Source organism: Panthera onca, chromosome B2 (assembly GCF_046562875.1).
Source record: "Panthera onca isolate mPanOnc1 chromosome B2, mPanOnc1 haplotype 2, whole genome shotgun sequence".
In the NCBI taxonomy this organism is placed as follows: domain Eukaryota; kingdom Metazoa; phylum Chordata; class Mammalia; order Carnivora; family Felidae; genus Panthera; species Panthera onca.
The window spans coordinates 130,195,042-130,211,857 of NC_138343.1; the positions used below are offsets into that span (position 1 = coordinate 130,195,042).

Here is a 16,816-nt window from a genome sequence, read left to right on the forward strand (position 1 = left end):
AAATAAATAAAAATAAAATAAATAAAAAAATAAAAACAATGCCATATAAAATACTTAGGAATAAATTTGACAAAGTATGTAGGAGAATGCCCTGTATCCTAAAGCTACAAAATAGTTTTGAAAAAAATTAATGGAGTAAATGGAGGGTTATATTAGCTTCCCACATCAGAAGACTAAACTATACTAAGTTTTCAATTTCCCCACATTGATCTATATATATTCAGCACATCTCAATCAAAATCCCAACCGACTTTTTAGGTAAGAAATGACAAGCAATTTCTAAACTTTACATGGAAAAGCAAACGACAGTGAATAGCTAAAACAATCCAAAAAAAGAAACACAAAGTCAGAGGACTTATACTACCCGAATTCCAGATTTAATCCTAGAGCTTTAGTAATCTATACAGTATGGTGCTTGGATAAAAACAGACATATACATCAATGGAACAGAATGAGGAGTTTGTATAGATCTAATTGATTTCCAAAAAAAGTGCCAATTGATTTTCAACAAATTTGGCAAGGTAATTCAAAGGGGGAAAAGATCTTTACAATAAATGATGTGGAAACAACCCGAAAACTATGAATACACACACACACACACACACACTATATATATACACATACAGTATATATATACAGTATATATATATATATATATATATACACACAGTATATATATATATACAGTAAAACCTTGAATTGTGAGTAACTTGTTCTGTGAATGTTCTGCAAGATGAATAAACATTTCTAATAAATTTTAACTTGACAAATGAGTGAGGTCTTGCAATATGAATAGCGTGTGATGCTGAATGTCACATGATTACAACAGAGCCAATGGTTCTCTCTTCTCTCTCTCCCTCTCTCTGAGGGATTATGGGTGATTGTTTCCCATGCTTGGCTACTCAGTCTCAGACTGTGGTGTTTGGCAGAAATCAGTGATTTCTGAGAACATTGGAAGGTGCCCATAACTGGCACTAGTGTGTTTTTGTCACTGCAGAGTACCTATGGACAGTCCTTTGCTTCCCATTCAAGAGTAAGCTTAGGAATGCTTTGCTTCACTCTAGGTCAGGCTGCCTGCAGATATAGACCTTTTCTTCTGCTGCCTTATTGCCAGTTACATTAAATAGAATATATGACAAGAGTTTATTAATACTGTACTGTAGTCAACATTCGTGCAAGCATATACAATGGCCCATGCAGAAAAAGAGTCCATTGAGCCAATAGACAGCAGTGATTCTGTTAGTGAAAGTGAAAGTTGTCCTACACAATAACCCTGCTCTCTCTTGTCTCCTGCACACCAGTCACAAAGGTTTGCAAAGGCAAGTACAGGTGATTTGTTTATTTTTCTTTATATTTTTTATTTCCTTTATTATTTTGTATTATATTACAGTTTTGTAGTCATTTTTATATGAATATCTTTGGGTTGTGGAACGAAGCATCTGAGTTTCCATTATTTCTTATGGGGAAATTCACTTTGATATACAAGTGCTTTGGATTACAAACCTGTTTCCAGAACAAATTACGCTCACAAGACAAGGTTTTACTGTATGTGTATGTATATATATTATGTAATATATATAAGGAAAGTGAGAGAAAGAGAGATTAAGCCTTGGCTCTTGGTTCTTAACTCACACCATCTACAAAATTTAACACAAAATTGATCATAGACCTAAGTTAGAACTCAACCTACAATACATCTAGAAGAAAACATAGGGAAAAATGTTTTTCCCTTAGTGACCTTAGATTGGGCAAAGATTTTTTTTTTAATAGGACCTAAAACCAAAAAGTAAGAGTGAAAACTTAATAAATTGGATTTTACCAAATTTAAAAATTTGTCTCTTTGGGAAACTGTTACAATAATGGAAAGGAAAACCAGAGTCTGGGAGAAAATATGTACAAGACACACATTCCCTAAATTCCTTTCATTCAGAATATAGAAAGAATTCTCACTGCTCAGTAAGAAGACAAATAAAACAACTCTGTAAAAAAAAAAATAACAAAAGATTTGAAAAAAAATTCAAAACCAAAGATACATAAATGAAAAGATTTTCAACCTCATTATTAGGCAATTTTGAACTATAATAAGATAGCACTAGTATTGCTAAAATTAAGAATTGATAGTAAATGGGTGAATAAAACTGACAAAAGTCATCGAACTGAAAATTTGAGATTGATGCATTTGATCACACACATTATACATTTTTTTCAAAATATCTACTTTAAAAGGTTCCATGATTACTAAGATGTTAAGTTGGAAAAGCTGCTTGGGTCATTCATCTCTGAAGTGAGAACTTTCATGCTTACCATTTCAGTGTCTTCCAGTGTTTCTAAGCACTGTTAATATCATATTAATAATAATAGTGGAGTAGAAGTAGTGGTGGGCAAAATAGTGAAGAGAGAGTGCTTCCGGTACATGTAAAATATGTCCTCCCAGTTTCCTTGCTGATTTAATCTGTCTTGTTGCTGAATCTGATATGGGTTAAGCAGTTTTATAATAATTTGTGTTATTGACCCTTTCAAGATGAGAAGGATCAATGACAACGATCAAGAGACATCTTGAATGGTGAAGAATGATCAATCTTTATGCTGCTGATAAAATGTCTGTTCTATTACAAAATGACTCCACAAAGAAGAAACGATGTTAATTTTCAACCTTACTCGTCAAAGCACAAATAAGGTTACCACTCAGGAGAAAAAAAATTATTTCAATGCCTGTAACAAAAAGCTCAATTTATTGTGACTTATCCAATTAGAGCTCTTTAAATTGTTTTTTGTTTTTGTTTGTCTCCTAAAATAGGAAGCAATGAAATAGGAAGTCCAAGACTGGTAAATTAATTCCATGATGCCATTAGAGACCCTGGCTTTTTCTTTTTGCTCAGCCTGCAATTCGATTCTTCATGAATGTCTTCTTAGGGCAAAAAAAAAAAAAAAAAAAAAAAGTGGCTGCGACATCTCTTGTATCACATCAGCATCAGTGTTCCATGCAGGAAGAATGTTTTTTGTTTCTGCTTTTTTTTTTTTTTCACGCAGCAAGAATATTAAGAGCAAGGAGTCAGTGGCATTTGTTCATCTGCTTTTGTTTTATTTATTTATTTATTTATTTATTTGTCAATATATGAAATTTATTGTCAAATTAGTTTCCATACAACACCGAGTGCTCATCCCAAAAGATGCCCTCTTTAATGCCCATCACCTACCCACCCCTCCCTCCCACCCCCCATCAACCCTCAGTTCTCAGTTTTTACGAGTCTCTTATGCTTTGGCTCTCTCCCACTCTAACCTCTTTTTTTTCCCCTTCCCCTCCCCCATGGGTTTCTGTTCAGTTTCTCAGGATCCACATAAGAGTGAAACCATATGTTATCTGTTTTTCTCTGTAGGGCTTATTTCACTTAGCATCACACTCTCCAGTTCCATCCACGTTGCTACAAAGGGCCATATTTCATTCTTTCTCATTGCCCTGTAGTACTCCATTGTGTATATAAACCACAATTTCTTTATCCATTCATCAGTTGATGGACATTTGGGCTTTTTCCACAATTTAGCTATTGTTGAGAGTGCTGCTGTAAACATTGGGGTACGAGTGCCCCTATGCCCCAGTACTCCTGTATCCCTTGGGTAAATTCCTAGCAGTGCCATTGCCGGGTCATAGGGTATGTATATTTTTAATTTTTTGAGGAACCTCCACACTGTTTTCCAGAGTGGCTGCACCAGTTTGCATTCCTGCCAACAGTGCAAGAGGGTTCCCGTTTCTCCACATCCTCTCCAGCATTTATAGTCTCCTGATTTGTTCATTTTGGCCACTCTGACTGGCATGAGGTGATATTTGAGTGTGGTTTTGATTTGTATTTCCCTGACGAGGAGCGACGTTGAGCATCTTTTCATGTGCCTATTGCCCATCTGGATGTCTTCTTTCGAGAAGTGTCTATTCATGTTTTCTGCCCATTTCTTCACTGGATTATTTGTGTTCAACCTGCTTTTAAAGAGCTTTCTGAGAAGCCACACATAGTAACTTTGCTTACATTTCATAAGCTAGAAGAACGTCACTGGCCATGCCCGCCTGCAAGGAAGACTGGGAATTTCTTTCTTCTTTTCTTCCTTTCTTTCTTCCTTTCCTTTCCTCTCTTTTCCTCTCCTTTCCTCTCCTTTCCTCTCCTTTCCTCTCCTTTCCTCTCCTTTGCTCTCCTTTCCTTTCCTTTCCTTTCCTTTCCTTTCCTTTCCTTTCTTTTCCTTTCCTTTCCTCTTTCTTGATCAGGAGACAATATCACAGCAATAAATGGGCTCTGATGGTAAGAAGTAAAGGGAAATGGATATTTAATGATAACAAAGTATCAGCTACAGGCTCTCTTCCCTGCAATCAATGGAAGGCTTTCATTGACTGGCTGTCAACTATGAAGACATTGTATCTGTATACAAAACTTTAACCTAATTAGGTTTTGAATCTTTATAGACCTAGAGAATAATTCAACCATATCTACAGTAACTTCTGGTTTTCTTTGGTGTAAACTTTGAAGAAAAAGTGAAAGAATTGGTCTCCTGAGGTGTGGAATGGCTGAGGTCTCTCTCCATCAAAAATAAAGATTGTATTTCTTCAAGTTCTCCTAATCTTGACTTGTAAAACATTAAAGAAAAGGATTTCCTTTTTTCAAAGAAACACATGGGTTAGGTTACCCTACTTATGGCTTTTAAATATATGTCTGAATTGTGCCTACTCAAAATGCCAATTCATCAAAAAACTGCACATAACACCAATTATGCAATATTACTTTTTTTCGTAAACAAGTATATGGGTACTTGATAAATAGCATCCTGGGATGCTCATCAATGAGGAATTTTAATCTAACATGATTGCTTAGTTTGTCTCAAAAAAGAATTAATTTTTCAGTCAATGAATTGTGAAGTAATTCATTTACTTTAAAAAGAAGGAGAAACATTTTCAAAAGCAACTGTGATTTTTGAAAAAAAAAGCATAGATACATTTTAGAAACAATGAGGAGCACAGAAGCGTTGCTGCAAATGAATGAAGCATGATGAAAGGGGGACCTAGAAAATCTGGATTTCGTTCTTTATTCTTCTACTCTGATTTTCTAAGACTTGCAGAAATTTACTTTGACTCTACATAATGTCAAAAACATCCAGATGCGAAATGAAAAAGGTTTTGATATCTTTTAGACATAGCTTTCATCTATTTGCACTTCAATTTTCTTGACACTCAGAAAAGCAATGCCTGTTTCTTACCCACTGTGAAGAGATTTTCTTTTAAAGTTTGAATTCTTTAGCCAAATTGATTTCATTGCATGAACAATACACAATTTTTACCATGAGGAAAAGGATTTTATTGCCATCATTTTGGACCCCTTCTTCTTCTGTTCAAAATCAAAACAAGTTCCCAAATGAAATAAGCTTGGAGCTGTTGTAATTAATAGAAGTTTAGCTTGGAATAGGTGAAAAGAAAAGCAAAGGGAAATAAAATTAATACCTATTGAGTATGCTGGGAGTCAGACAACCTGACCTAGTTCAGTCATTAACTGGGTTTGAGGTGTTGGACAAACACACTTCCATGGATGGACCTCATGCTTCTGTTACAACATGGGGTTGTAATACAACTGATACCTAAATTTTAAAATGTAGGATCAGTTTGGGACACCTGGGTGGCTCAGTCAGTTGAGTGTCCAACCTTGGCTCAGCTCATGATCTCGAGGTCTGTGAGTTCAAGCCCCGCCTTAGACTCTGTGCTGACAGCTCAAAGCCTAGAGCCTGCTTTGGATTCTGTGTCTCCCCCTCTCTCTTTGTCCCTCCCACACTCACGCTCTGTCTCTCAAAAATGAATAAATGTTAAAAAAAATTTTTTTTAATGTAAGATTAGTTCATTTTCCAGTGGTACTGTTTTCTCAAAGAGAAATGTGGATATAATACTGAGCCAAAATAACTTCCTTTGTGGTTATATTTATAAAAATGATTCATATTCTTCAGGGAGAATTTGACTGGGTCTCTCAAAGCAAGGCATCACTTGGGTTTGCAGTCAGCCATAGCTGAACTGTTCAGCTTGAGCTGTTGAGCTGAGCCTTGACTGACACATCTCACCTAAGTCCTGGAAAAACTAAATGAATTTATGAAGCTTATGTATGGACCAGGCTTGAATAATTGACTCACTAGAGTCAAAGTTTTGCCAGTTAACTAAACAGTAATTATATTTGGCATTTTCTTAGCACATACTTTTTTTGGTAGGCACTGAGATTTGTATATATTATCTCAAATCTGCAGAACAAAAACTCAAAAGTGGTCATTAGCAGTCCTATTAGAGGAAACCAATTCTCATAGAGGTTAAGTAATTGCCCATGTCCAACTAATTGTTAAATCCCAGAGATGAGATTCAAACTCTGCTAGACTTCAAACCCCATGCTCTTTCTTTCACATACTTGAGCCTCAGTCAGGCCTCAGCTTGGAGGGGTATGAGGTTCCTTATAGGTCATTTCTCAGGTAACACTGCCTTTGGCAAAATTTAAAATCCTTGGTATTTCCAAGGTGATATGAAACTTGTCGAGTCCCTGGAAAGTGTAATAAAATACACAGGAGTAGAATGTTGTTTTAAAAAGCCACAGAGCTCCCTTAAATGAGAAGACTAGGCAAAGGATTACAGATGGGTTAACATTTGAGCTGGGCCTGTGAAGGAAAAGGAGGGTTGACAAATTGGGTAAGTAGAGGCAGAAGGGACATTGGAAATTTTGCAAGAGACACTGAGAGGTCCCTACCCACAGAAGCACGGAGGGAGTTGTAGTTAAGTTGGGCAATAATATTCAAGGAAAAGAAGGCAAAGCAAGACTTAATGTGTGCCAATTATACCCCAAGCCTTCTGACAGATTCTTCATAGTTAACATTTTGAGGCCCTTTCAGTAGGGAGGGAGGGTGTCAAGATAAAGAGTGTGTGTTTGAATTATTTGACAATGACAATCCATTGAAATCTTTTGAACAGAATGTAACCAGATTAGTGGCAGGTTTTAGAGAGATTACTCTGTCAGTCCTCTGCCAAATGCATTAATTATATAGGGGAAAAGTTGAAAGGAGAACTGTTAAACTGTAAGTAGAACGCTAATCCGTGGCCACAAATCCATTAGATATACAAATGCTTTCTTCAACTCCACCTCACAAGCAATGATTTGCATTTTTTTCTCATTTTTAGGGCTATTCATTACTTTTTAATTTAAGACAATTATTTTAATGAATAACAGCTCATATTTTCTAGGTACTTATTTATGACTATTCTAAGTGCCTTATATCCATTTTTTCAATGTATATGAAGGCAGATAGTTAGCCTTATTCGATAGAAATGGAAACTGAGATTTAGACAGATTAAGGCACATGCCCAAGACCACACAGCTGGTAAATTCTGGTGCTGGCATTTATACTTAGCTGTGAATCCAGAGATTTTGTTCTTAACCACTGTGCTACCAAAGAGCAGGCCAAGGAAAGAAATGTCTTGCCACTTTGAGAAAAACCTCATTTCCTTTTAGTGAAGTTGAAAAATTGACTTTTGAGGCCTAGATAGTGAGAGAGCTAACAGAATGTTAAGAGCACTCCTGATATTAGATTGCTAGAGATAACTCTTTGGGTAGAGAGCCAATAAAACAGGCCCACCAAGAAGGAAGAAATCTTCAAAGTTCTATTTAAAGGAGATCCAGTGAGAATCACTTTGAAAATAGGAAGTGGGACCAAATGATTCAGTGAAGCACATCAAATACCCATTGTGCTTCCAAAATCAAGATCCGGCTGAAAGAACTGAGGAGAATTATGGGGAAGTCTCTTTGTGAGCAGGTGGGTGGTGCCACAATGTGATAGGTTAAGGGGAGAATGTGTTAGAAGGACTGACTCATTCTACTCCCTGCTGCAGCTATTCTGAGTTTAAAGATAAGGTTTAAGCATTGAATTCAATTTGCTGTTAAGGTGACTTGTTGAGAGCTGGAGATAATCACAACTGGATCTCAAGTCTCCGCTAAATAGGCTCTTAAGTGACATTATCCACAGTGTTGTGGACACTCATGGAGACCAAAATGTTTCCATTGTAGTTCCAATACCTGCGAAAGATCGGGGGTTGTTTCAGGTGGCTTTATGGAGTGTCATTTTAGCAAATTCACCATTGGTCCAATTGCTGGATCTGTGGCACTGAAGGCTAGTTTATCATAAGGAGAAATTGCACTGGAATTTATTCATGCTATCCAATTGTACAGGGTGCTGATTTATAAACCAGAATTCAGTTATTAATTTTAAAACCTCAAATCCTTCATGGAATGATTCAAAATACAAATAATGGGAGGCTGGGTGAAAATATGGAGAGAACAGATGGTCTAGATTCAGAAACAGACAAAGCTGTTTCTGAGAACCCAGTTTAGCTAGATGACCTTGAGCACCATCTTAACAGCTCTGAGTCGCAGTTTCTTTTGGGAAATGGAGATGATGTTATGGAATAAGGCTAGTTTGACTCTAGAATACTCAGCTCAAAGGCAAGGGACATGGTGGGGAGAATCGCAGCCTGCTAAAGCTGGCCCCAGCAATTACAGATGTATGTTCCAATACTCAGGGTCCCAAGAGAAGCAGCTGTCAGGTATGAGTTAAGCTAGGTGTGTTATCAGGAGTCTTAATTTGGCGGTTGGACTGTAGCAGTATCAGTAGATCCTTTCCATTTTAGAAAACCCTGGACTGCAGTATTCTTCACCCCAAAGTACAGAATTGCCAAGACATTAAATCAGGTCTTTGATCACATGGCACTGATTTCAGTGTCTGGTCCAAGTGATAGAAGAAGAATGGCAAAATAAGGTGGGTAGCCAGGACAGTTCTAGATGGAATTCTGTGCAATGAACCATCTATCATCATCATCATCACCACCATCATCATCATTGGAGGAGAGTCCCTGGTGCATCCAATCTAAGCCCTAACATTTGATCCAATTCCTTCTGTGTGATGAAAGCAAGGTTGTTATCTTTCCCACCAACTGTACAGCTAACTTTGGTCAACTGTCAAAGATCAAATCAGGGAGGCAAGGCAGAGTTTCTTAGCATCAGCATAAAAGACATTGGATAGTAATGAGGCTCGAGGGGAGTTTTGGAAAGTGCCCCAACTTCATAAGGAGCATCTCTTCCTAGTGCCAGTAAGGTATCAGTTGGGACCACTTGTATGTTGGATCTAAATAGCATTGGTACTGCACCCTCTCCCAATTTCTCAACCTATAGAAGTCACACGCCAAGATTTCTCAGAATATTTTTGTATTTTCAAGGAGATATTTTTTTCTTTTTTCCTTCCATCCCTTTTCTTTCTTTCCTTCTTTTTCTTTTATTTTTCGATACCTCTGTTACATACCACAATGGCCAAGATATGAAATCCAGTCCATTCTTCAAGTTTAAAATACCCCTACCCGCCCCCCAACACACTCTCAATAAAGTGATCATGACCCTGGTAGACTTCACTAGTGATTTTTGGAAATGAGCAAGAGGATAGGTTCACATAATAGCATGAGAAAAAATAAGTATAATGGATAATTATCTCTTCTGGAGATTTCATTACTCTTCCTCCTCCTTTCTCATTCCTCTTTATTTATCTTTTCCATTTCCTTTTGGGTGCAAACTCCCAAAATTACTCTTTTCTCAAACAAAAGAGCTTTCTTCCTCATCAGTTACAACATCCTTTATTGATGTTTATCCCCTCTGCTAAGTTCTTGTCTTTCTAAAGGGAACATAAGGCAGCTTTTGAGGAGCATGATCTCACTACGAAAAGTTCTTACTTGACCAAGAAAGACAGTAAAATAAATTTGATCTTAAGTACTGGTGACCAGGATACTCTGTGCTCAAATGATTCAGAATTTTTCTTGAATGATGCCAAGAAACACTTCGCAGGTTTTTTAAAAAGCCATTTCCCTTCTTTTTAACATTTTAAGCAAATGGCTTTATGAGTCTAATGTTACCTAATGATAATAAAGTTTAAAATTGTCAACTTTTAAGCTGATCTTGTGTGGCTCAGCCAGTTGAGCCACTTGGTTTCAGCTCAGGTCATGATCTCATGGTTCATGAGTTCCAGCCCTGCATCAGGCTCTGTGCTGACAGTATGGAGCCTGCTTGGGATTCTCTCCCTCTCTTTCTGCCCCTCCCCTGCTCTCTCTCTCTCTCAAAATAAATAAATAAACTTTAAACATTTTTAAAAAAATAATCAAATCTAGCTTTCCTTGGGTTTATTGCATTTTCAATGGAGGTCGGAACATACAGCGTTTACAAAACACTGTGCTCTCATCAGCAATACTTTTTGATGAAATATCTATTAGAATATGATTTTTTCTGCAAAGAATTCCACAGGAGACCAGAATCTATTTTATTTTCTTTTTGTTAGGTTCAGTTTCTGAAAGATACTTTTTTTTTTATTATTTTTTTAACGTTTATTTATTTTTGAGACAGAGAGAGACAGAGCATGAACGGGGGAGGGTCAGAGAGAGAGGGAGACACAGAATCTGAAACAGGCTCCAGGCTCTGAGCTGTCAGCACAGAGCCCGACGCGGGGCTCGAACTCATGGACCGCGAGATCATGACCTGAGCCGAAGTCGGCCGCCCAACCAACTGAGCCACCCAGGCGCCCCATCTGAAAGATACTTTTTAACCCTCTCCCTTGATTCTGAGAGTGGCCCTTATATAAAATCAGTGATTTCCTGTACTCTGAGAAGTACTATGATGGCAAATTTGTCAATTGTTGCTGCCAGTATAAATGGAGGCACAATCGACAGGGATCCAAAAATATTGCTTCTGATTTTGTTGTGCAGAAAAATGTGATTAGTGTAACCAAAATTTTTGCTGATTCTGCCAAAAATAATCTGTCTCTGTGCAACAGGAAATTTCACTTTTTTAATGCAAGAAATTTATTTTAAAACATTTTTCATATCATTGGTATTTCTAAAGAAAGCAAAACAAGTCAACTTCATGAAGAAAGATGTAATTCTCAATTTTTAGGAGGATATTTTGAAGCATTGTAATTTTTTTATATTTCTCTTTATAGTTCCATCAATTTCTGACTTATTTATTTTTTTAATTTAAATTTTAGTTAGTTAACATGTAGTGCAATATTGGTTTCAGGAGTAGAATTCAGTGAGGAAAATTCACTTTTGGGATACTTCATCATGATGGTGGCCAGCAGTATATTTTAGAATAAAAGTTACCTTATACAACCACATTAACAGCAAAACATTCCAGGTATTGAAAACTAGGAGGGGAGGAGATGAAAAGATAAGGAATAAGTAAAATAGTAGGGTAAAATAAAAGAAAAGGATACGATATTGTACCTCAATGTTTAAGCATAAAACTGACTGACTTTTTATAGAAGTTTCCTCTAATACTTAGTTACAAATCTTTTTGGTGATTTAAAATACGGCACATCTTTGCACGTATCTTCCATTGGTATTGCCTGGAATTGGGGCACTTGGCTGGAGAAAGTTGATGCAACATCACAAAAGAAAAGATAATATAAAACTAAAAATTGCTCACGCATGTTCCAATAATTTCCTGTCAATGAACCAAGGCAAAAGCAAACCTTTCTTGGCATCACTGTAGTTTGAATGGCACATTCAGTCACTGGCCAAAAACTTTGTGTGTCTGTTTTCTTTTCCTAAGATTCCAGCATATTAACTAGAAGAAACAATGAACTGTTTGGTGGTCCATAATTCCATTGGTGGATTAACATGCTTAATCATGCATACTTTTTCCACTTCAATTCCGAAAACATTAAAGAAACATCAAGAGTAATAAAATAGCTTCAAAACACACAGCATAATTTAAACAATAATTTCCATATATAAAATAGATCCCTGCCATTTGTATCAGTGATGGGGCTGCAGCTGTGCTGCCTTATAAATCATCCTCCAAGACAGAAATGAACAAAGCAGGACCAGACCATGGACTGAGGTGAGATGGGGGAAGCCTAAGACAGTAAGGCTGCTTGCTTCTTTCTTTCCTCTTGGGAAGGGAACAGGAGACCAGATCAATGAGTATGTGACAACCTGGAAGCCCTGCTCAGGCATCACAGCTCTATGAAATAAGTGTTGTCCACAGCCCTTTGGGGGAAGAGGTCTTCTCGGGTCAAGTGGAGGTTGCCAAGTTCTTAGTTGGAAGGATGGTGCAAGCTGATACCAAGAACTGTGGAAATATATCTGGAAGAGATGGGGAGGAAGAAGAAAGACTGAAGGCCTCAGCTCCCCAAGCCAGCCAGCTGAACCCTCAGGGAGAGCCACTAACCCTGTAGAGAGCTAGAGAGCCACAGAAAATCAAGGGTCTTCTGCAGCCAATTAAGCTGACTGTAATCTTTCCCCATGGGAGCCTGGTGTGCAATGGCTGCAAACAATAGCCTCCTTGGTAGTGTATGCAGCCTGTTGAATGTATGGGTTGCCCTAAGGAACCTTGGAGATGGCCCTTTCCAATGGACATTGATGTTTGACCTCATGCTATCTCCAATCTAGGCTCCAGACAGGTATGCAGGGTGCCTTTGGAAAGCCATAAGGCACAGTGATCAGGGTCCACATTGGCCAAGCATCATGTCCATCTGTACCAACTTGCAGAACAAGGAGCATGTGACTCAGGCCCTACGTAGGGCCAGTTCCCTGGCTGTTAGAAGATCCATATTTCCAAGAAGTGGGGCTTTACTAAGTTTAATGTAGATGAATTTGAAGACATGGTGGCTGAAAAGTGGCTTATCCCAGATGGCTGTGGGATCAAATACATCCCTAATGATGGCCCCTTGGACAAATGACAGGTTCTGCACTCATGAAAACCTCGGCACTGCCCTTCCCTATTCATGCCCACCAATAAACCTTACTTCCTGTCTGAAAGAAAGAAAGAAAGAAAGAAAGAAAGAAAGAAGAAAAGCCAGGGTCTTAGTAGAAGGACATTGAGGCTCATTCTTATATGAAGTGGGTAGTTGGAGAGATCTAGCCTGATGCCCACAGAATAAACTTTCTTTCTGAATTTCCAAGAGTATTTCCAGAGACATGTTGCTCATTTAGAGGACCTCCTGATATACCAAAGGCCTGCATTCCAGTGGCCCAGAGACTGAGTGGCAGATATTATTAGTATAGGTATCTAGGTCCAGATTGTAGCTACCTGAGAACTACAGTTTTGATATGGCTTAGAGAATGATTTGAATATATTACAAATTAAGTTATATACCTTTCCATAAAAATTAAATGTTAAAAAAGTGAAATATTAAAATTAGCCTGTTACAATATTATGTTTATATGGGCTTTTTGTTCTTATTCCTTTTGATCCTAAAGAAGAGTAAACAATGTTTTCTTTCCCCAGTGTCCTGGGGTTGGATTTTTTTAATGTTTATGTATTTATTTTGAGAGAGAGAGAGAGAGAGATTGAGAATCCCAAGCAGGTTCCATGATGTCAGCATGGAGTCTGATGCGGGACTTGAACCCATGAACTCTGAGATCCTGACCTGAGCTGAGATTAAGAGTTGGATGCTTAGCCAGCTGAGCCACCCCAGTGCCCCCTTGGGTTTGATTCTTTAAGAACTGGGTGTATAGCTTGACAAGTAGGAAAGAATTATATCCTGATTTATTACCCTGGGTTACCAAAGAAGATCATATTTTTTTCATATTCAAACTAGATGATGCTGACCCCATACCCCACCTGTTACAAGAGTATCTCTTCTCTGTCTGGGATCTCTCTCTTGTAATAACTGCAACAACTTCAGGGATGCTTTGTAAGCCCAAGTTAGTCCAAAGAGTCAGACCTGGTTATTCTGTTTTTCACTCTATTGCTGCCATATCAGATCATGAAAGCTCAGTTGGTCTTGCCATTCTAATATCGACCTTGTCTGCTGAAGGGCAGTCTGCCTTGAATAGAGCAGGTGCCTCAACACTGGGCTGGTAACTCAGTAAAGTGGTGCAATCTTGGTCTCCCTTGAGGCACTTCCTACAGTAGGAATGAGGTATGACATATACTTGGTTATAACAAACAACCACAAACGAGGTAGGTTAAAGTAAAATGGATTTACCATCTCAGAGTTCTGGAGGCTAGAAATCCGAAATCAAGTTTTTGGCAGGGCTTGCTTTCTGAAACCTCTAGGGGAGGATCTTTCCTTAGATTCTTCTTAGCTTCTGGTATTGCTGACAATCATTGCTGTTCCTTGGGCTTGTAGCCACATCCGATCTCTGCCTCCATCATCACTTGGTAGTCTCCTCATGTGTGTCTGTGTTCACATTTGCCTTATCTTACAGGAACATTAGTCTTTGGATTAGGGTACATCCCAATGCAAAATGAATTCACCTTACCTTGATTATCAGCAACTTGAGTATTTAACCTTCCTCATGATCTGCATCTGGCTCTGTTGTTCTTCCCACTGACTTGCACCATGATTTCAGCTTCACAAAAAAAGAACTTCATTGACCTGATGTCCTTCATCTTCCAGACAGTCCAATTTTTTTTTGGCATGGCATCTTCTTTCTATGTCTGCTCATGCAGACCGATAGACTCTTCTATGGACACTGAATTCATCTCTTACGTTGGACACTAGCCTAGCTATATGCTTGTAAGAAGCGTGGCTATATTCTAAAAAAGTTGAGAAGTTTAAAAATATACTGAAAATATCTGATCCCAGTTGAATTGAAGAATTAATTAATTTCTTTAATCATTTAATCTAGTAATGTCTAATGTAATTTTCTGTGAAAATGGAAAAGTTTTATTTCTGCACTGGCCAATTCAATAGCCAGTACCCACATAGGATTATTGAGCACTTGAAATGCAGCTGATGTGGCGGAACAACTGAATTTCTAATTTTATTTAATTTTAATTAATTTTAATTTAAATTTAAATAGCGACATGCAATTAGTGGTTACTGGATTGGACAGCCCAGATCTATTCCAATCTGTTAACATAAAGGAGTATGTGATAGAACAACATTTAAAACCTCAGGAACAAATAATCAAATTGAATTCATTTGTTATGATAAGAACTTTTACACTCTTAAGGGTTAAAAAAAAGAAAAGGTGATGAAGCGGATATGGGAGCTTAACCAAATAATTCTAGGGCAAAATGAGTGAGGTCCATCATCATTTATGTGTTGTTGAAGACTGACATCTTCATTTTTCTAGCTTCAAGCATACTTCAAGTGCTATGGGAAACCTGACAAAGGTGAAAATGTTTAAAGTGTATTTAGCCATGTTTTCAGAAGCCAGATGAGATCCTGGAGAAGCCAAGAACCTAGCCTTTCCTGATGAGTAGCTCAGCCACTTGATAAAACTTCTTGGCTCTCATTTGAAGCTACTGCACCAGTAAAAGATAGATTAAGGTATTATCTTCCCATTTTCAAATTGTCTTAATTTCTCTGAGTCCAATTTACTGTTTTCTTTAGATAAATTGCTTCATTAGCATTCATGTGCAAAATGTTATCCAGACTTTAAAAATAGAAGATGTCAAAGTTGGTAATATGTCTGATTGGGAGATTATCTTGCTCCTGAACTGGAAATCCAAAGAAAACAAAGAAAGAGAGAGCAGTTAAGCAGAAACATGTTATTGACCCAGGGAGCATATCCATCATAAAGCCTGGAGGAAATATTTCCTTATGCCTCAAAAAAATGAGTTACTTTATGAAGAACTTCAATCAGTTTGATTCAACTTTAAGATGTTAGGGTTTCTGAGTTCCATATGTTTCTGTGGTTGTCAAGAAATCCTTGCAGAGAAAAGTTTTAATGAAAGGTAGCTGAATCTGGAATTAGTATAATGTACCTTCTGATCTCATGGGATAGCTCTAGAGAAGATGGAGGTGTACCGAGTAGACAGGGAAAAGGAAATGGACGAGTTGGAAATAATTTAATAACATAAAGACTGCTAATACCTAACTCATATAAACTTACATAGGCACAAATTCCTCAGTCTTTTTCTTTATGAATTCTATCCTAAAGACCAAATAATCTCCAGCTTATATGAATTTGAATGTCCACATATTTACATACTGGCTTTCCAGTTATTCCCCCAAATGATTTTTTTAGAATACACTTGTAAATAAAATCCTCACTTTCCTTAGATAGGAATCAGCTCCTCTGAAATGTAAACTTTGGGTAATTTGCTTTATTAAAATGAAATACTAAGTCTGAGTGTCTAGGTGGCTAAGGAGACAAGGCCCCTCTATCTCTCTCTCCCTTCCTCCCTCATTCCTTCCTTCTTTCATTCTTTCTTTTTTATCATATTGCTTTCTAGATGTTGGTAAAAATTATGAGAATTAACTGAGAAAATAAATCATTTTAATATTTTATCTTTCAAAACATTAGTGAAGCCTTCAGTGGTCAAGCCAATCTTGTTGCCTGATTTCTATGGTGAGGTGGGAATCAACTGATTATGAAACCCTCTGCCTCCTCTGCTACCCATCCCTCATATTCATCTAAGACAAGAATGCTTTTCTTTTCATTCTCAGGTTCTCCTTTTATTTATCTTATTAAGTCCTTTGTTTTGCATACAGATGAGGAGATGTTTTACTGTTCATATCACTGTCACTTGCCAGGAAACTGATTTATCATATGTGACACTAGAAAAAATAAAACACTAATTTATATTCATGAAGTCCTCATTTGTGCTTTCTAAACAGATATAATGCAATCTGTCTAACCTCCCCAGGATGTTCCAGAGCCCTGTCATTTTGTGACATTTTCTGTCCAGTATAAATAGGAGAAAAATAGTACATGAAAGGCAAAAATAGTAAAAATAAAACAGAATTGAATATCTAAAGGATATCTAAATGAAAATTAGAAGGAATTATTAAGTGATGTTTTAGTTCCTAAACTTAATTTTATAATATG

At 37.3% G+C, this 16,816-nt stretch overlaps 1 non-coding gene across 1 annotated transcript; it reads left to right on the forward strand.

Moving 5' to 3' along the window:
* Nucleotides 1–12,297: 12,297 nt before the first annotated feature.
* Nucleotides 12,298–12,431, forward strand: LOC132668125 (small nucleolar RNA SNORA70). Its single transcript, XR_009605484.1, has one exon. It is a non-coding gene; the product is annotated as a small nucleolar RNA SNORA70 (small nucleolar RNA).
* Nucleotides 12,432–16,816: the final 4,385 nt, after the last annotated feature.